This window comes from Danio rerio, chromosome 8, assembly GCF_049306965.1.
Source record: "Danio rerio strain Tuebingen ecotype United States chromosome 8, GRCz12tu, whole genome shotgun sequence".
NCBI classification, from domain to species: domain Eukaryota; kingdom Metazoa; phylum Chordata; class Actinopteri; order Cypriniformes; family Danionidae; genus Danio; species Danio rerio.
The window spans coordinates 60,143,609-60,158,376 of NC_133183.1; the positions used below are offsets into that span (position 1 = coordinate 60,143,609).

At 35.1% G+C, this 14,768-nt stretch overlaps 1 protein-coding gene across 4 annotated transcripts in view; it reads left to right on the plus strand.

Moving 5' to 3' along the window:
• The window catches only part of rhobtb2a (Rho related BTB domain containing 2a), a 290,373-nt gene that overhangs the window by 125,023 nt on the left and 150,582 nt on the right, over positions 1-14,768 (plus strand). For all 4 annotated transcript variants that reach the window (XM_073911225.1, XM_073911226.1, XM_073911223.1 and 1 more), the window contains one exon: positions 12,906-12,959. The gene's annotated coding sequence lies outside the window, so the exon portion shown is untranslated. The remainder of the gene's footprint in view (positions 1-12,905; positions 12,960-14,768) is intronic.

The following is a 14,768-nucleotide window of genomic DNA, read 5'->3' on the forward strand; positions in this document are numbered from 1 at the left end:
GCATTACGCTCTTTGTTTTTCCTTAACCGTCTTTGAGAAATAACATTTGAAGTTATTCAAATCACTCGCATTTTTATCGCTTTGGCATTTTGACGGACCATCTGCAATAATGGCGCTATTGTTGGAGAAGCAAATGCGGAATTGTCTCTGGCTGAGAGATAAACGACGCAGGTATTGACACAAATCGTGTTGTAGAGCATCACTGTTGACTTTGCGCGTCTTGCAACGCGCGCTCACGAGCTCGCGCACGGCGCACGTGCAGAAGCGCACGCCCGATCTGACACTCAAGTCAGTGCGTGAACAATCGCCAAATCAGCAGTCATGGTTAAGTGAGAAATCTACTTAGCTTTAGCCCCGAAGAAAGGAAAGACCATCTCAGGGAGCCCTTATATCTTGAATGTACTTTTAACCTATGTCATTCACGAGGCATCTTAAAGAGACAGTTCACCCCAAAAAAGAAAATGTTCACCCTCAAGTGGTTATGAGTTTCTTTCTTCTGTTGAACACTAAAGAAGATCATTTGAAAGAAGATGATAAGCAGTAACCATTGACTTCAGTAGTAGGAAAGACAAATACTGTTGAAGTCAATGGTTACCGGTTTCCAGCATTCTTCAAAATATCTTCTTTTGTGTTCAACTAAACAAAAGAAAGTCAAACAGGTTTGCAACAAGTAGGGTGAGTAAATTATGACAGAATATTCATTATTGAGTGAACTGTCCCTTTAAAGTCACATGCACAGACCATAATCATTCAAATTTAGTCATGATAATAATAAGAAAAATAAACTAAATATAAAATAGCTTCAATAATATAGCTATTAAAGGGCAGCTTACCCCATACCAAGATACTTCATGTCCCAGGACACAAAAGGTCAGCATGTTGTGACTCATATTGGGGAAATTTAATGTCACATAATTAAAATATAATGAAGCTGCGTGATATAAAAAATGTAATAACTTGGAATAAATGACCAGGACTTTAGAAGGCCAACAGAATCTGTAGAAAAGCAGAAACAGGTGCTGGTTATTTTATGGGATGACATTTCATTTACATTTGGGATGATATTTCCTTTAACCCATTGTATCGTAAAACACAGTTTAACCTGTAATTCGAAATGCAAAAAAAAGAAAAAAAGATCTACCATAAAATAAAATTAAGGTAAATAAAAATGTTTAAGGTATGATCACATGACGTACGCTGTTAAAAGTTATTATTTTACTCAATAAAAAAAAAGTGAGTAAACCTGTTGCCTTATAAACGACAAGTTGACTTAACAAGTCATTTATTTATTAAAACTTATTTAACTTATTTGATTGATTTTATTTTCAGCTTAGTCCCTTTATTAATCTTAGGTCGCCACAGTGGAATGTTCTGCCAACTTATCCAGCATATTTTTTTACCAGGCGGATAGCATTCCAGCTGCAACCCATCACTGGGAAACACCCATACACACTCATTCACACACATATACAGACAATTTAGCTTACCCAATTCATGTCTTTGGATTTGTGGGGGAAACACCCGGAGGAATCCAACGTCAACACGGGGAGAACATGCAAACTCCACACAGAAATGCCAACTCGAACCAGCGACCTTCTTGCTGTAAGGCAAAAGTGCTACCCACTGCATGCCTATGTAACTTATTTAACTTATTTTTCTATTATATTATAGCATTATAGTATAGCACAGTCAATTTACTTAAAAATATTAAGGCAATGGGTTTACTCAACTAAGTCAACTAATAATTTTAAAAGCAGCAGGTTTACTAACTTATTTTAAGTAAAGTTGACTAACTTTTTTTTTTTTTTACAGTGAATAAGGAAATGTTTCACATGCAGACAACAATGAAAAATGTTGTATAAAAAAAGATTAAAATGCTGTGTTTTTCATTCTGGGCCAGTCACTTTGTGAAGAAACAGTACAGTATGCACTCAAAAAATAAATATTTTGCTGCTTGTTCAAACTACTTATTTAAAATGAGCTGAAACAACACAATTCTGGAGAATTATTATTTTTTTTTTAATTTTCTATACACTTGAATTTGTCAACCCAGGCTCATTGCAGATATGTACCCAGGTCTACTTTTCTGGGGACATCGAAAAACCTAACTGGAGGCGTGTCTGAGAACACGGCAAGAGGCTGCTGTTTACACTTTTTGATGATTTCAAATTTCTCTTGCGCATCCACTTCTCGCATAAATACACCAGAGGGTGCAATATCTACTTCAGCCGACCAGGCCAGCTTACTATCGACTGACTGACTGACCCACCCATTCCCTAAACCCAACAACAAAAAAGTGTTTTCAAAAGCAGTCTAGAAAAAGAAAAGTCGTAGCGTGATTTCACAATGCTTTTAACCTGCTGTTTATTTATATATATATATTTTTGGCTTTGTTTTACCTGTATTCTGGAGCCGTTCTTTACCAGACTCAAACCCCGTCATCGTGATCCACTCTGCTCAACATTCAAAGTCCATCAGCATGTATATATATATATATATATATATATATATAATGCAAAAATATAAAAAATAGAATAATAATATTAATAATAATAATAATGTGATGAAATATGCAAAAAATGAATTGGAAAAAATTTATAAAAAAATTGATTAAAATAAACAAAATTAATTGATAGGGAAAATATAAAAATACTGTAAATGGAGATATTTAAAAACATTGAAAAATAAATAAAAACAAAAAGGACAAAATGTATAATAATAATAATAACCAAAATAATAATAATAATAATAATAATAATAATAATAATAATAATAATAATAATAATAATAACCATTATAATACTACTAATAACAATAATAAACTGAGCAATAAAATAAACAAAAAAATTAAATTTAATAAAAAAATAGTAAAAAAAAAAAAAAAATAAATGAATCAATTAAGAGATAATATTAAAAAATAAAAAAATAAAAAAATAATAATAAAAATAAAATACTATTACTTTCCCGGAGATGGGTTGCGGCTGGAAGGGCATCCGCTGCATAGAAATATGCTGGATGGGTTTTTCGGTTCGTTCCGCTGTGGCGACCCCGGATTAATGAAGGGACTAAGCCGACAAGAAAATGAATGAATGAATGAAAAACTATTACTAATAATAACAATCAAACAAAATATTAAAATAATAAAAACAACAATAATAATACAAATAATATTAGTAATAATAATCATCATCATCATCATCATCACAATCATTATAAAAATAAATTATGCAATAAAATAGAAATAAACTAAAAAATAAAAACAAAAAACAAAGCAATAAAATAGAGAAATCAGTCAATAGGAAAAACATCAATAAGAGTTTAAAAGAGTTAAAAATATAATAATGATAATAATAATGATGATGGTGATGATGATGTAATAAAAATATCTCAAGTAAAAATAGAATAAAAATAAACAATACATTTCATATACAGTATAAACACGAGTGAGTACTTAACAGCCATAATACTAATAGTGAAATTGCCTATAGGCACGAATAATACAGCAACTTAGTCCATTCTTTGTGGATTTGTGTGACTATGAATTGCTTTGATACCATTTCATGTCTACTGTGCAACATTTCCATTTTTAGTACACGTTTGCCCTGTAAATGTACCCTTGAGTTTTGAGGCCCAGTAACTCACACTATAAGAAATAGTAAGTCAACAGACTCTATTAAATAGCAGAGCTGGATTCCTCCCAAGCCTCTTTTCACTTTGATTTCTGGAACAAGCTTTTAAATGACGCTTTAAAGCCTTTACCGTTCAGGCCTTTGATTTGTAGATGCAGTTTATAGTAGATCTGTACTTAAATTTATTGCAGTAACTTTGAAAATGAATACATCGGCCTTCTCGACTTCCAGTGACCTGCTTCATTAGTCAATTATATGACAAAAGTAAAATAAAAATCAGGCAGAGCACTCAAAATCAAGCAGATTTATTTGTCTACTACTTCCACTTATGAAGTTTGTTTATTATTATACTTCTTTTAAACTGAAAAAAATAAGAAACTTTTATGTACTTCTCTGAAATATACTTAGGTGCACTTAAATATACTTAACTTAAACTGACAGAAACATCTTAGTACTGTACATTTAGCCTATTCATGTTCATTGGCAGAAATGTATTGGTATTCTAATGGTATTGTAAGCATATCTGGCTTGAAGGCATGCAGGTTGTGAATTACAGGGGGGTTTAAGAAGGGGTTGGATCCCCTGATAAACTCACAATTTCTCCTGAAGGACATCAAAATACGATGTATGAGAGGGTCAGCCCTTTGATAAGGGTCCTATTAAGGATAATTTTTATGGGCCCACAGTATAGTAAACAGGTCTATAGACACTCTGGCCAATGAAATCCAGTATGATGCCAGTCTAATGTGTAACTAATTCAGGACTCAGTTGTTTAGGTAAACAAATCATTCCATCAGCAGGATGGAGTTTGATAACACTTTATTAGGTACACCTTACTAGTACCAGGTTGGACCCCATTTTGTCTTCAGACCTGCCTTAATCTTTCGTGGCATAGATTCAGCAGAATATTGGAAAAATTCCTCAGAGATTTTGCTCCATATTGACATGATAGAGTCACGCAGTTGCTGCAGATTTGTCGGCTGCACATCCATGATGCCAATCTCCCGTTTCCAACATACCAAAGGTGCTCTATTGGATTGAGATCTGGTGAATGTGGAGGCCATTTGAGTACAGTGACTGTGTTGTGCGTTCAGAGATGCTCTTCTGCAGACATCGGTTGTATTGAGTGCTTATTTGAGTTACTGTTGTCTTTCTATCAGCTGGACCAGTGTGGCCATTCTCCTCTGACCTCTGACATCAACAAGGCATTTGGGCCCACAGAGCTGATATTTTCTCTATTTCAGACCACTCTCTGTAAACCCTAGAGATGGCTGTGCATGGAAATCCCAGTAAATCAGAAATTTCTGAAATACTCAGACATTCAAAGTCACTTAAATCACCTTTCTTCCTCATTCTGATGCTTATCTTATTGTCTTGACCATGTCAACATGCCTAAATGCATTGAGTTGCTGCCATGTTAGACATTTACATTGACGAACAGCTGGACAGGTGTACCTAATAAAGTGACCAGTGAGTGTATATATCATTCAAGTGGAAGTATAAAGACCCCCTTTTTAAATACTGCTTATTACTAACTAATATATTAAGAAAAAGTACAAAAGTACTTGATTTTTAATTTACTATTCACCCCAAATTTGCCCCAGTTCACCCCAAATACCACAGTAGTTCACCCAAGAATGACAAATTACTCACTATTTACGCACCCTCTATAGTGATTAAAATATTTAGGAACCTTTTATTCTTTCTTCAGTTGAAAATAAAAAAATAACAATATTTAGAAGTTGGAAAAACTCCATAAGAAAACCAAATGGAAGTAAATGGTTACAGGTTTCCAACATTTTTCTATCTTATTTTGTGTTTGAAATAAGGCGATGCGGTAGCCCAGTAGGTAGTGCTGTCGCCTCACAGCAAGAAGGTTGCTGGTTCGAGCCTCGGATGGGTCAGTTGGCATTTCTTTGTGGAGTTTGCATGTTCTCTACTCGTTCACTTGGGATTCCTCCGGGTGCTCCGGTTTCCCCCACAGTCCAAAGACATGCGGTATAGGTGAATTGGTTAAGCTAAAATTGTCTGTAGTGTATGCCTGCGAATGAGTGTGAATACATGTTTCCCATTGATGGGTTGTGACTAGAAGGGCATCCGCTGCATAAAAATTGGCTGGATAAGTAGCGGTTCATTCCGCTGTTGCAACCCCAGATTAATAAAGGGACTAAGCCGAAAAGAAAATGAATGAATGAATGTTTGAAATAGGTAATGGATTGGTTGACAAAGTAAAGGTTGACAGAAAACATGTGAAACCACATTCACACACTGAACCCCATTCAAATCAGTTTGTAAAATCAGTGAATCATTTACTGGACATTCACTCTAAACAGATTGTTTGAATCATGGAATCATTTAACAGAGACTTACTTTGAACAGAGCGTTTGAATCAGTCAAATCATTTAGTGTTAAGCTTACACTAAAGAAAATCATTTGATTCAGTGAATCATTTACCGGAGACTCACACTGAATAGATAATTTGAATCAGTGAATCATTTGCTGTAGACTCACACAAAACAAATAATTTGATCCAGTGAGTCATTTACTGGAATTTCACTGAGTTTGAATCAGTTTATCATTTACTGAATACTCACTCTGATCATCATTTGAATCAGTGAATCATTTACTGGAGACTCACATTTGAATCAACGTATCATTTACTGAAGGCTCACTCTACAGTAAATGATTCACTGATTAAAATGATTAGTTCAGAGTGAGCCTTCAGTAAATGATACGTTGATTCAAATGTGAGTCTCCAGTAAATGATTCACTGATTAAAATAATTAGTTCAGACTCACACTATACAAATTATTCAATTCAATTCATCACTGTAAAATCTGTTTGAAGCATTTTAATCAGTCTATCATTTACTGGATCATCATTGAATCAATGTATCTTTACTTGATACTCTGAACATCATTTGAATCAGTGTATTATTTACTGGAGACTCACTCTGAGCGGATCATTTGAATCAGTGAGATGTTGACTTGTGAACTATTAATCTGTTGAGTGCAATTTGTGAACTCATTAAACAAGTGAACTGTTAAAATTGAGCAAGCTCGAAAATGAAGCATCTCATCTACAGTAGGGAAATAAAAATGCTTAGTCACTGTCCACCACTGCTTATACATACACAGAGGGGACACAGAGTTCTGAAACACCACATTTAACACAACACTGACTATATTTTTATCCAGAGCTTGCCGGTGTGATGTCAAACTTTCTTTGAGCAGTTGCAAACTTTTTAGAACAGAAAGTGAGTGGAACCATTTGCAACCATTTCAGTAGTCACCAGGGAAATGTTTAATAAAACAGGTGACTCACGACTACTTTTGAGTGCTTCTTGACTGTTACTGAGGTATTCATTATGTGAGAAATGTACTGCAGGAAGACAAATTCACCCCAGCAAAAAAAAAAAAAAAAAAAAAAAGATGAAAATGATATTATAAAATCCAATTTTCTGCAAGAGTGACTCATGCAGTGTTTAGATTGTGTCAATGATTTCAATCCAGCTGTTCTGGAAAACTTATCAGAATTATAGTTATCATTAAAATGGCTCCTTGAGGGCTCAATGATAAAAAACTTTTATATATTTTATTATTATTATTATTATTATTATTATTATTATTATTATTATTATTATTATTATTTTTTACTTTTAAGATTACTCCTTAGATGTTTTCAGAGCAAGCATTGCATATGTCAGAATTATTATCCCCCCTTTGAATTTATTTTTCTTTTTTAAATATTTACCAAATGATGTTTAACAGAGCAAGGAAATTTTCACATTATGTCTGATTATATTTTTTCTTCTGGAGAATGTCTTATTTGTTATATTTCGGCTAGAATAAAAGCAGTTATTAATTTTTTTAACACCATTTTAAGGACAAAATTATTAACCCCTGTTTAAGCTATTTTTATTCCGACTGGCTACAGAACAAACCATCGTTATACAATAACCTCCATAATTACCCTAACCTGCCTAGTTAACCTAATTAACCTAGTTAAGCCTTTAAATGTAACTTTAAGCTGTTAGAAGTGTCTTAAAAATATCTAGTCAAATATTATTACTGTCATCATGGCAAAGATAAAATAAATCAGTTATTAGAAATGAGTTATTAAAACTATTATGTTTATAAATGTGTTTATAAAAATCTTCACTCCGTTAAACAGAAATTAGGGAGAAAAATAAATATATATAGTTGAAGTCAGAATTATTAGCCCCCCTGAATTATTAGACCGTTTGTTTATTTTTTTCCCTAATTTCTGTTTAACGGAGAGCAGATTTTTTCAACACATATCTAAACACAATAATTTTAACAACTCATCTCTAATAACTGATTTATTTTATCTTTGCCATGATGACAGTAAATAATATTTGACTAGATATTTTTCAAGATACTTCTATACAGCTTAAAGTGACATTTCAAGGCTTAACTAGGTTAATTAGGTTAACTAGGCAGGTTAGAGTAATTAGGCAAAATATTGCTTAGACAAAAGTCTTGTCACTTAACAGAAATAATGTCCAGTATAGAATATAAAGTCATGCTGCAGTGGAGAAAGAATGAATATTGTGTCTGACTCCCATGAGAAATTGATTATCAATTTATAATTCATCTTTTTTCTTATAACCAACTTTACAGAAGTGTACCTGGCTTTACAGTTTAATTTTATGTGTGTGTACTTCTCACAATAATTCATTAATGTAGTAAATAACAGGCTGCAAATGTTTATTAATAAATCAGTACATTGATTTTCAATGCATTACGACCATGTCATTTATATTGTACCCACAAAAAAAGTAGGGCATCTAATCTAGACGGTACCTTTTGCTTCATTTGAAGGAGAAAGGCCTACAGATTCAACAGCTGCGCTCACATATGGACCGAATTGGTCCTTGGCGAGTTATGGAGGTAAAGTCAAATTCAGGTGGTCTCGCAGCCCAGATGAATTTAACCCTGGGGAATAGTGATATATCAGGCAAATGAAGTCTCCTCCTATGAGTGGTTAATCAGCGACGTGTTACTAGCAGAAATAGAAACATCTGGACGTGAGGAATTGTAAACCTTTCGTCATTGCGAAGTCACTAATCTAGCCGAGTGTGTATGTGGGAAGGAAAATGAGGAGAGGGGGGAAGTGTGTGTGTGTGTGTGTGTGTGTGTGTTTGCTGGGCAAGGGTTCAAAGACAGGGCATGATGGCAAGCAAAAGTGAGCATTCTGCTTTGGCATGATACCACACGTGGCGTATTTGCATTGGTTTGCATGAAAGCAGTTTAACTGATTCTAAGATTACTCTCCATTTGCATCCTGTCCTTTTTCTGCCAGGAGGTCAAGCTGCAGCCGTGCACTATCATCATGTCAGCCAATTACAAGGCCTGGTTTTTGCTTAATACATACTCGGATTTAAAGAGACACATCAGTATAATCGGTGAACAGCAGATATGCTCTTTGAGAATGAGTTAAAGGGATAGTTCACACAAAAATGACAACCCATTCTCATTCTGAAAACATACCTCCATATACATTTCTGGAGAGCGCCAAATACGTCCCAGGAGCTACTTTATTGGCAGTTTTTGTTTTTGCGAATCCACCAGAGGCCGCTGTGTGCGCTTTTTGAGATCTCAAATTTCTATCGCGAGTGCCATTCGCACCTGCTCTCTTGTGTAAATCCACAAGAGGCCGCTGTTGACTGACTGATCAACCGACCCTTCCCTAAATCCAACCAATAGGGTTTTCAAAATCACCGATTGACCCGCCCACCCACTTTCCTAAACCCATCCAACATGATTTTCAAAACCAATGCACAAAAAGAAAAGCCCCCTGATTTTATCATGTTTTCAGATTTTTATCCAACCCAGGCTCATTGTGGCAACTTAGTCCCGCGGACGTTTCTGGAGGCCGCGGAATACGTCCCGGCGGGTACGTACGGCTGCAGTTTTTGTTTTCGCGAATCCGCGAGAGGACGCTGTTGTGCGCTTTATCGCACCTCAGACGCCTCTCGCGAGCGCGGTTCGCGCCCGCGCTGTTCTCGCGTGAACCCACCAGAGGCCGCTGTCCGACTGACCGGATGATTGACTGCGCGACCGGCCAATCGGCCGACTCACCCTCCTCCTTCCCTGAACCCAACCAATTTTACCGATCGACCCGCCCACCGGCTCGCTTCCCTAAACCCGTCCAAAAAAATAAAAGCTCTGATTTTTTTTATTCCACCGCGTTTTCGGATTTCGCCGCGTTCTCACCCTTTCACGAAACTTGTTCACTTAATTTTTAGGATTCTGTTTTTGTCTTACCTGATTGCTGGAGCTGCCCTTCCCCGGACTCGAAACCGATCGCCGTGGTCGACCCCTCTCCGCATCTCGAGCCTGCCGACATACATGCTGAGCTGAGTGGACAAATGGGTTGCAGCGGGGAAGGCAAGCACGAAAGGGAACAGCGTCACACCGCCCCGCAGCGTTCGCTTGAAAAAAATAAACGCGGCCGTATGTACCCCCCGGGACGTATTCCGCTGTCTCCAGAAACGTCCGCGGGACTGCGTTTTCAGAATGAGCTTGGGTTGTTTTTATCACATTCTCACCCTGTTATTTATTTTATTTTTTGCCTTCTGTTTTTGTCTTTCCTGCTTTCTGAAACCATTCTTTGCTGGACTTGAACCTCGTCATCTCATCGTTATCTCCTCTCTGCGTCTCAAGTCCACCAACCTACATGGCGAGCTACTGGACAAACTGCTAATAGCGGAAAAAGCCATTTATACAGAGGTAATTGGTCAGCTGGTGAGTGCAAAAAGGAACTGAATCGCACCGGCTTGTAGTGCTCGTTTTAAAGACTACATATGGCTACATAATTTGCAATCTCTAAGAATGTATATAGGGCTACGTTTTGAGCCTACGTTGGCACTATCACACCTTTAAGTTTCTTTTTTCTGTTGAACACAAAATGTGTTGCTTTGAAAAAAAAAAAGGATGTTAGAAACCTGTAACCATTGACTTCCATCATAGGAATAACAAATACCATGGAAGTCGATGGCTATACGCTTTCTGCATTTAAAAAAAAAAAAAAAAAAATATATATATATATATATATATATATATATATATATATATATATATATATATATATATATATATATATAGGTGAAGGTACACAATTGTTCACATATAAAAGGTACAAACGTGTTGAACTCTTTTATAAAAGTACCTATTAAAATATATATAACTGGATAGGCAAAGTGATTTATGAATAATTTTCACATTATAACATGAATAATCATTTAAAAGTAAATAAAGAGACTCATAAACATTCATTATTAAGTTCAATAATACAATAAAACAACTAGTAAAACATAAAACTTTAGGTATTGTAAACTAAACATTTAAGGTGTTTTAAATAAATGCTTAGTAAAAGTGTCTTGTCGCTGTATTGGTACCTTTATGGATCAGATTTGTTCCTTTGATGAAGGTACAAAATTATATCTGCATATTTTAAAAACCAAAGGTACATTTTGGTTTCCCATGGTACAAATCATGTCCTTAAAGGTACAAACTGCAATGGTACAAAATTGTTTCTTTGTCTTAAGGTGCAATTCTGTCTTATGAAAAGGTACTGCCCCAGTGACAAGGGTTTGTACCTTCTTTGCTACAACATTGTACCATTTTTTTTCTGAGAGTGTATATCACTAATTCTACCCATTACCTAAACCTAACCACTACCTTACTAAGTATTAATAAGCAGGTATTATTGAGCCAATAGACAGTAAACTAAATAAATAGTTAATTATATAAAATACATTTTAGTTTAAATCATTAACTGTAAGATCATTTTTGAGTTCTTAATTTTTCTACATTATAATTTTCATGTGTAATTCGACGTTGCCTTTTCTTTGACATTTTTGTGAAACTGATTAGCAGTTTCTAATTAATCTTTTTTTTTTTTTTTCTCAAATATTTTTTTTTTCCCAATCGGTGTTTAACAGAGCAAGGAATCTTTCCCAGTATTTCCGATAATATTTCTTTTCTGGAGAAAGTCTTATTTGTTTTATTTCAGCTTGAATAAAAGACTTGAGATAAAAAATTTTCAAAAACATTTTAAGGTCAATATCATTAGCCCCTTTAAGCAATATATATTTTTGATTGTCTACAGAACAAACCACTGTTATACAATGACTTGCCTAATTACCCTAACTTGCCTAATTAACCTAGTTAACCATTTACATTGCACTTTAAGCTGATTATCTAGAAAAATATCTTGTAAAATATTATCTACTCTCATCTTGGCAAGTTTTTAGCTGACAGGGGTGGCCTTCTGTGTAGTCTTCTGCTGCTGTAGCCCATCCGCCTCAAGGTTGACTGTGTTGTGCATTCAAAGATACTCTTCTGCAGACCTCAGTTGTAACGAGTTGTTATTTAAGTTACTGTTGCCTTTCTATCAGCTGGAACCAGTCTGGCCATTCTCCTCTGACCTCATGCATCAACAAGGCATTTGCGCCCACAGAACTGCCGCTCACTGGATAAATTTCTCTTTTTCTGACCATTCTCTGTAAACCCTAGAGATGCTTGTGCGTGAAAATCAGCAGTTTCTGAAATACTTAGAGCAGCTCATTTGGCACCAACAACCATGCCATGTCCAAAGTCACTTAAATCACTTTTCTTCTCCATTCTGATGCTCAGTTTGAACTACAGCAGATCGCCTTGACCATTTCTACATGCCTAAATGCATTGAGTTGCTGCCATGTGATTGGCTGATTAGAAATTTGCATTAACCAGCAGTTGGACAGGTGTACCTAATATAGTGGCCGGTGAGTGTACATATGGAATACTTACCAGTATAACAATATACTGGTCTTTTTATTTGATTTTGACATTGTTCCTATTGTTTTATTTCAATGTAACTGTCATTTCATAAGTTTCTTCCCCAGGAAGAATTGCCATTAACAACACCAGTAGGGTAATCTTTAAGATCCTCATGAGATAAACCACACAGAATGAAGTATGTAAAGTGTAAAAATGCAGAATGTTTACAGGGAGTGTTAGATTTATGGGAAGGATTGGAGTGGGGGGATGAAACACACAGGTAAAACACACAGTCCAAAACTCATTACGTCTATGAGAATTCCCTGTGTTGCCATGTGTATGTCAGTCAGTGTGTAAATTATTATGATTATTATTTCAATATCTGATTTAAAGAATCTTTTCAGACATTGCTCAGACAAGCTGCGTCATCCTTCACTAATGTTGATTAAGGGCTGTGTGTCGAATCTTCATATGTGTTTTCCTCCTGCAGCTCCTGTAGTGTCCACTAGAGGGTCTTTGAAGAATGTGCATCGATCACCAACAGGTAAAGATGCTCAGTTATCCTGCGTTAGAATCTGCATTGATTAAACTAGATGAGCAGTAGTAGTTAATTTATCCCAACAGTTTATTAGCAAAATCCAGGCCTTTGGATTTTTCTAGCAGACGTCTATATAGAAGCTTTAGCCCAAAGAATTCACAACCCAGTCGCTGCCAAGTGCATTAAATCTTCAGCGCTGACTTTTAGGTCAATAAAAGTATAGAAGCAGGTTGGGAATGTGCGAATGGAGCTTTAATAGACTATATATTTCCATAAAGCAAGCTCTGCATGAATCATTTAGTCTAAGTATATTACAGTGTGTTGAGGCATGCCTTTGTATTCTTGGCCTGGCAGTTAGGTTGGCTCATTTATATCGGAGATATATTCAATTCTACACATACTGCTTTATAATAGCTGCTTATGCCTCCATGTTTCAGGTTTAATTGATTCATGAAATTATTCAGCTGTCAGATATATGGAGGATTTTTACTGTGGCGGTACATTGAACTTAAAGTGTCCATGTTCAAACCTTTAAGTGTATACGTTCTGAAAAGGTTCAAGTTTGTGCATCATGCTTAATATACTGTTGGACAACTTCTAGTGAACCCATTTATAATGTTGTTTGATTCTACAAAATTATTAGCCCTCCTGTGTGTTCATACAGTATATATATATATATATATATATATATATATATATATATATATATATATATATATATATATATATATATATATATATATATATATATTTTTTTTTTTTTAATTGATGCTTAAAAGAGAAAGGAATTTTTTACAGTATTTCCTATAATATTTTTTCTTCTGAAGAAAGTCCTCTTTGTTTTATTTCGGCTAGAATGAAAACTTTAAAAAAAAAATTTTAAAATAACATTAAAAGGTCAATATTATTAGTCCTCTATTAGTCAAGAGTCCAGCAGATCATATTGACCATTTCTACATGCCTAAATGCATTGAGTTGATGCCATGCGATTGGCTGATCAAAAATTTCCATTAACGAGCAGGTTGACAGGTGTACCTAATAAAGTGGCCAATGTTTGTATTTTTTTTAATCTAATATTTCACATAAATTTCTTTCTGTTGTTAAAGATGTTCTGTGACTAAAATATCATTTTAATAATTATATATGTTTAATAAATCTGTTTTGTTTAACTGCACCAAAAAAATGACATTTATTCACTGAGAAATGGATAAAAATATTAATTTTCAAAATGGGGTTTGCTCATTTATGCTGAGCACTGTATAAGAGATTTGCCTTCCTAATTGACTAAGAGAGATGAAGTGTGTGTGAACTGACATGACCTTTTCTGATTTCTGAGCCCTGTGTTTTGCACGGTGGGATGTGAGTTTGACGCACAGACGTGACGCAGAAATTCGTCACTGAGAGAAAAGCTGTTCGGCGTACAACATGGAGTCTGACAGGCTGTCAGCTTGAGACTTTAAATTGCACTTTAAGCTGAATACTAGTATCTTGAAAAAATCACTAGTCAAATATTATTTACTGTCATCATGGCAGAGATAAAAGAAATCAGTTAAAAGAGATGAGTTATTAAAACTGTTATGTTTAGAAATGTGTTGAAATAATCTGCTCTCAGTTAAACAGAAGTTGTTTATACAGGGGACTAATAATTCTGACTTCAACTGTATATACACTACCTGACAAAAGTCTTGTTGTCGATCCCAGTTGTAAGAGCAACAATTAATAACTTGACTTCTAGTTGATCTTTTTGAAAAGTGGAACGGTTTGGTGAAGGAAAAATCAGGGTTTGGGGTTACAATCAGTATGGGGACGTGCAAG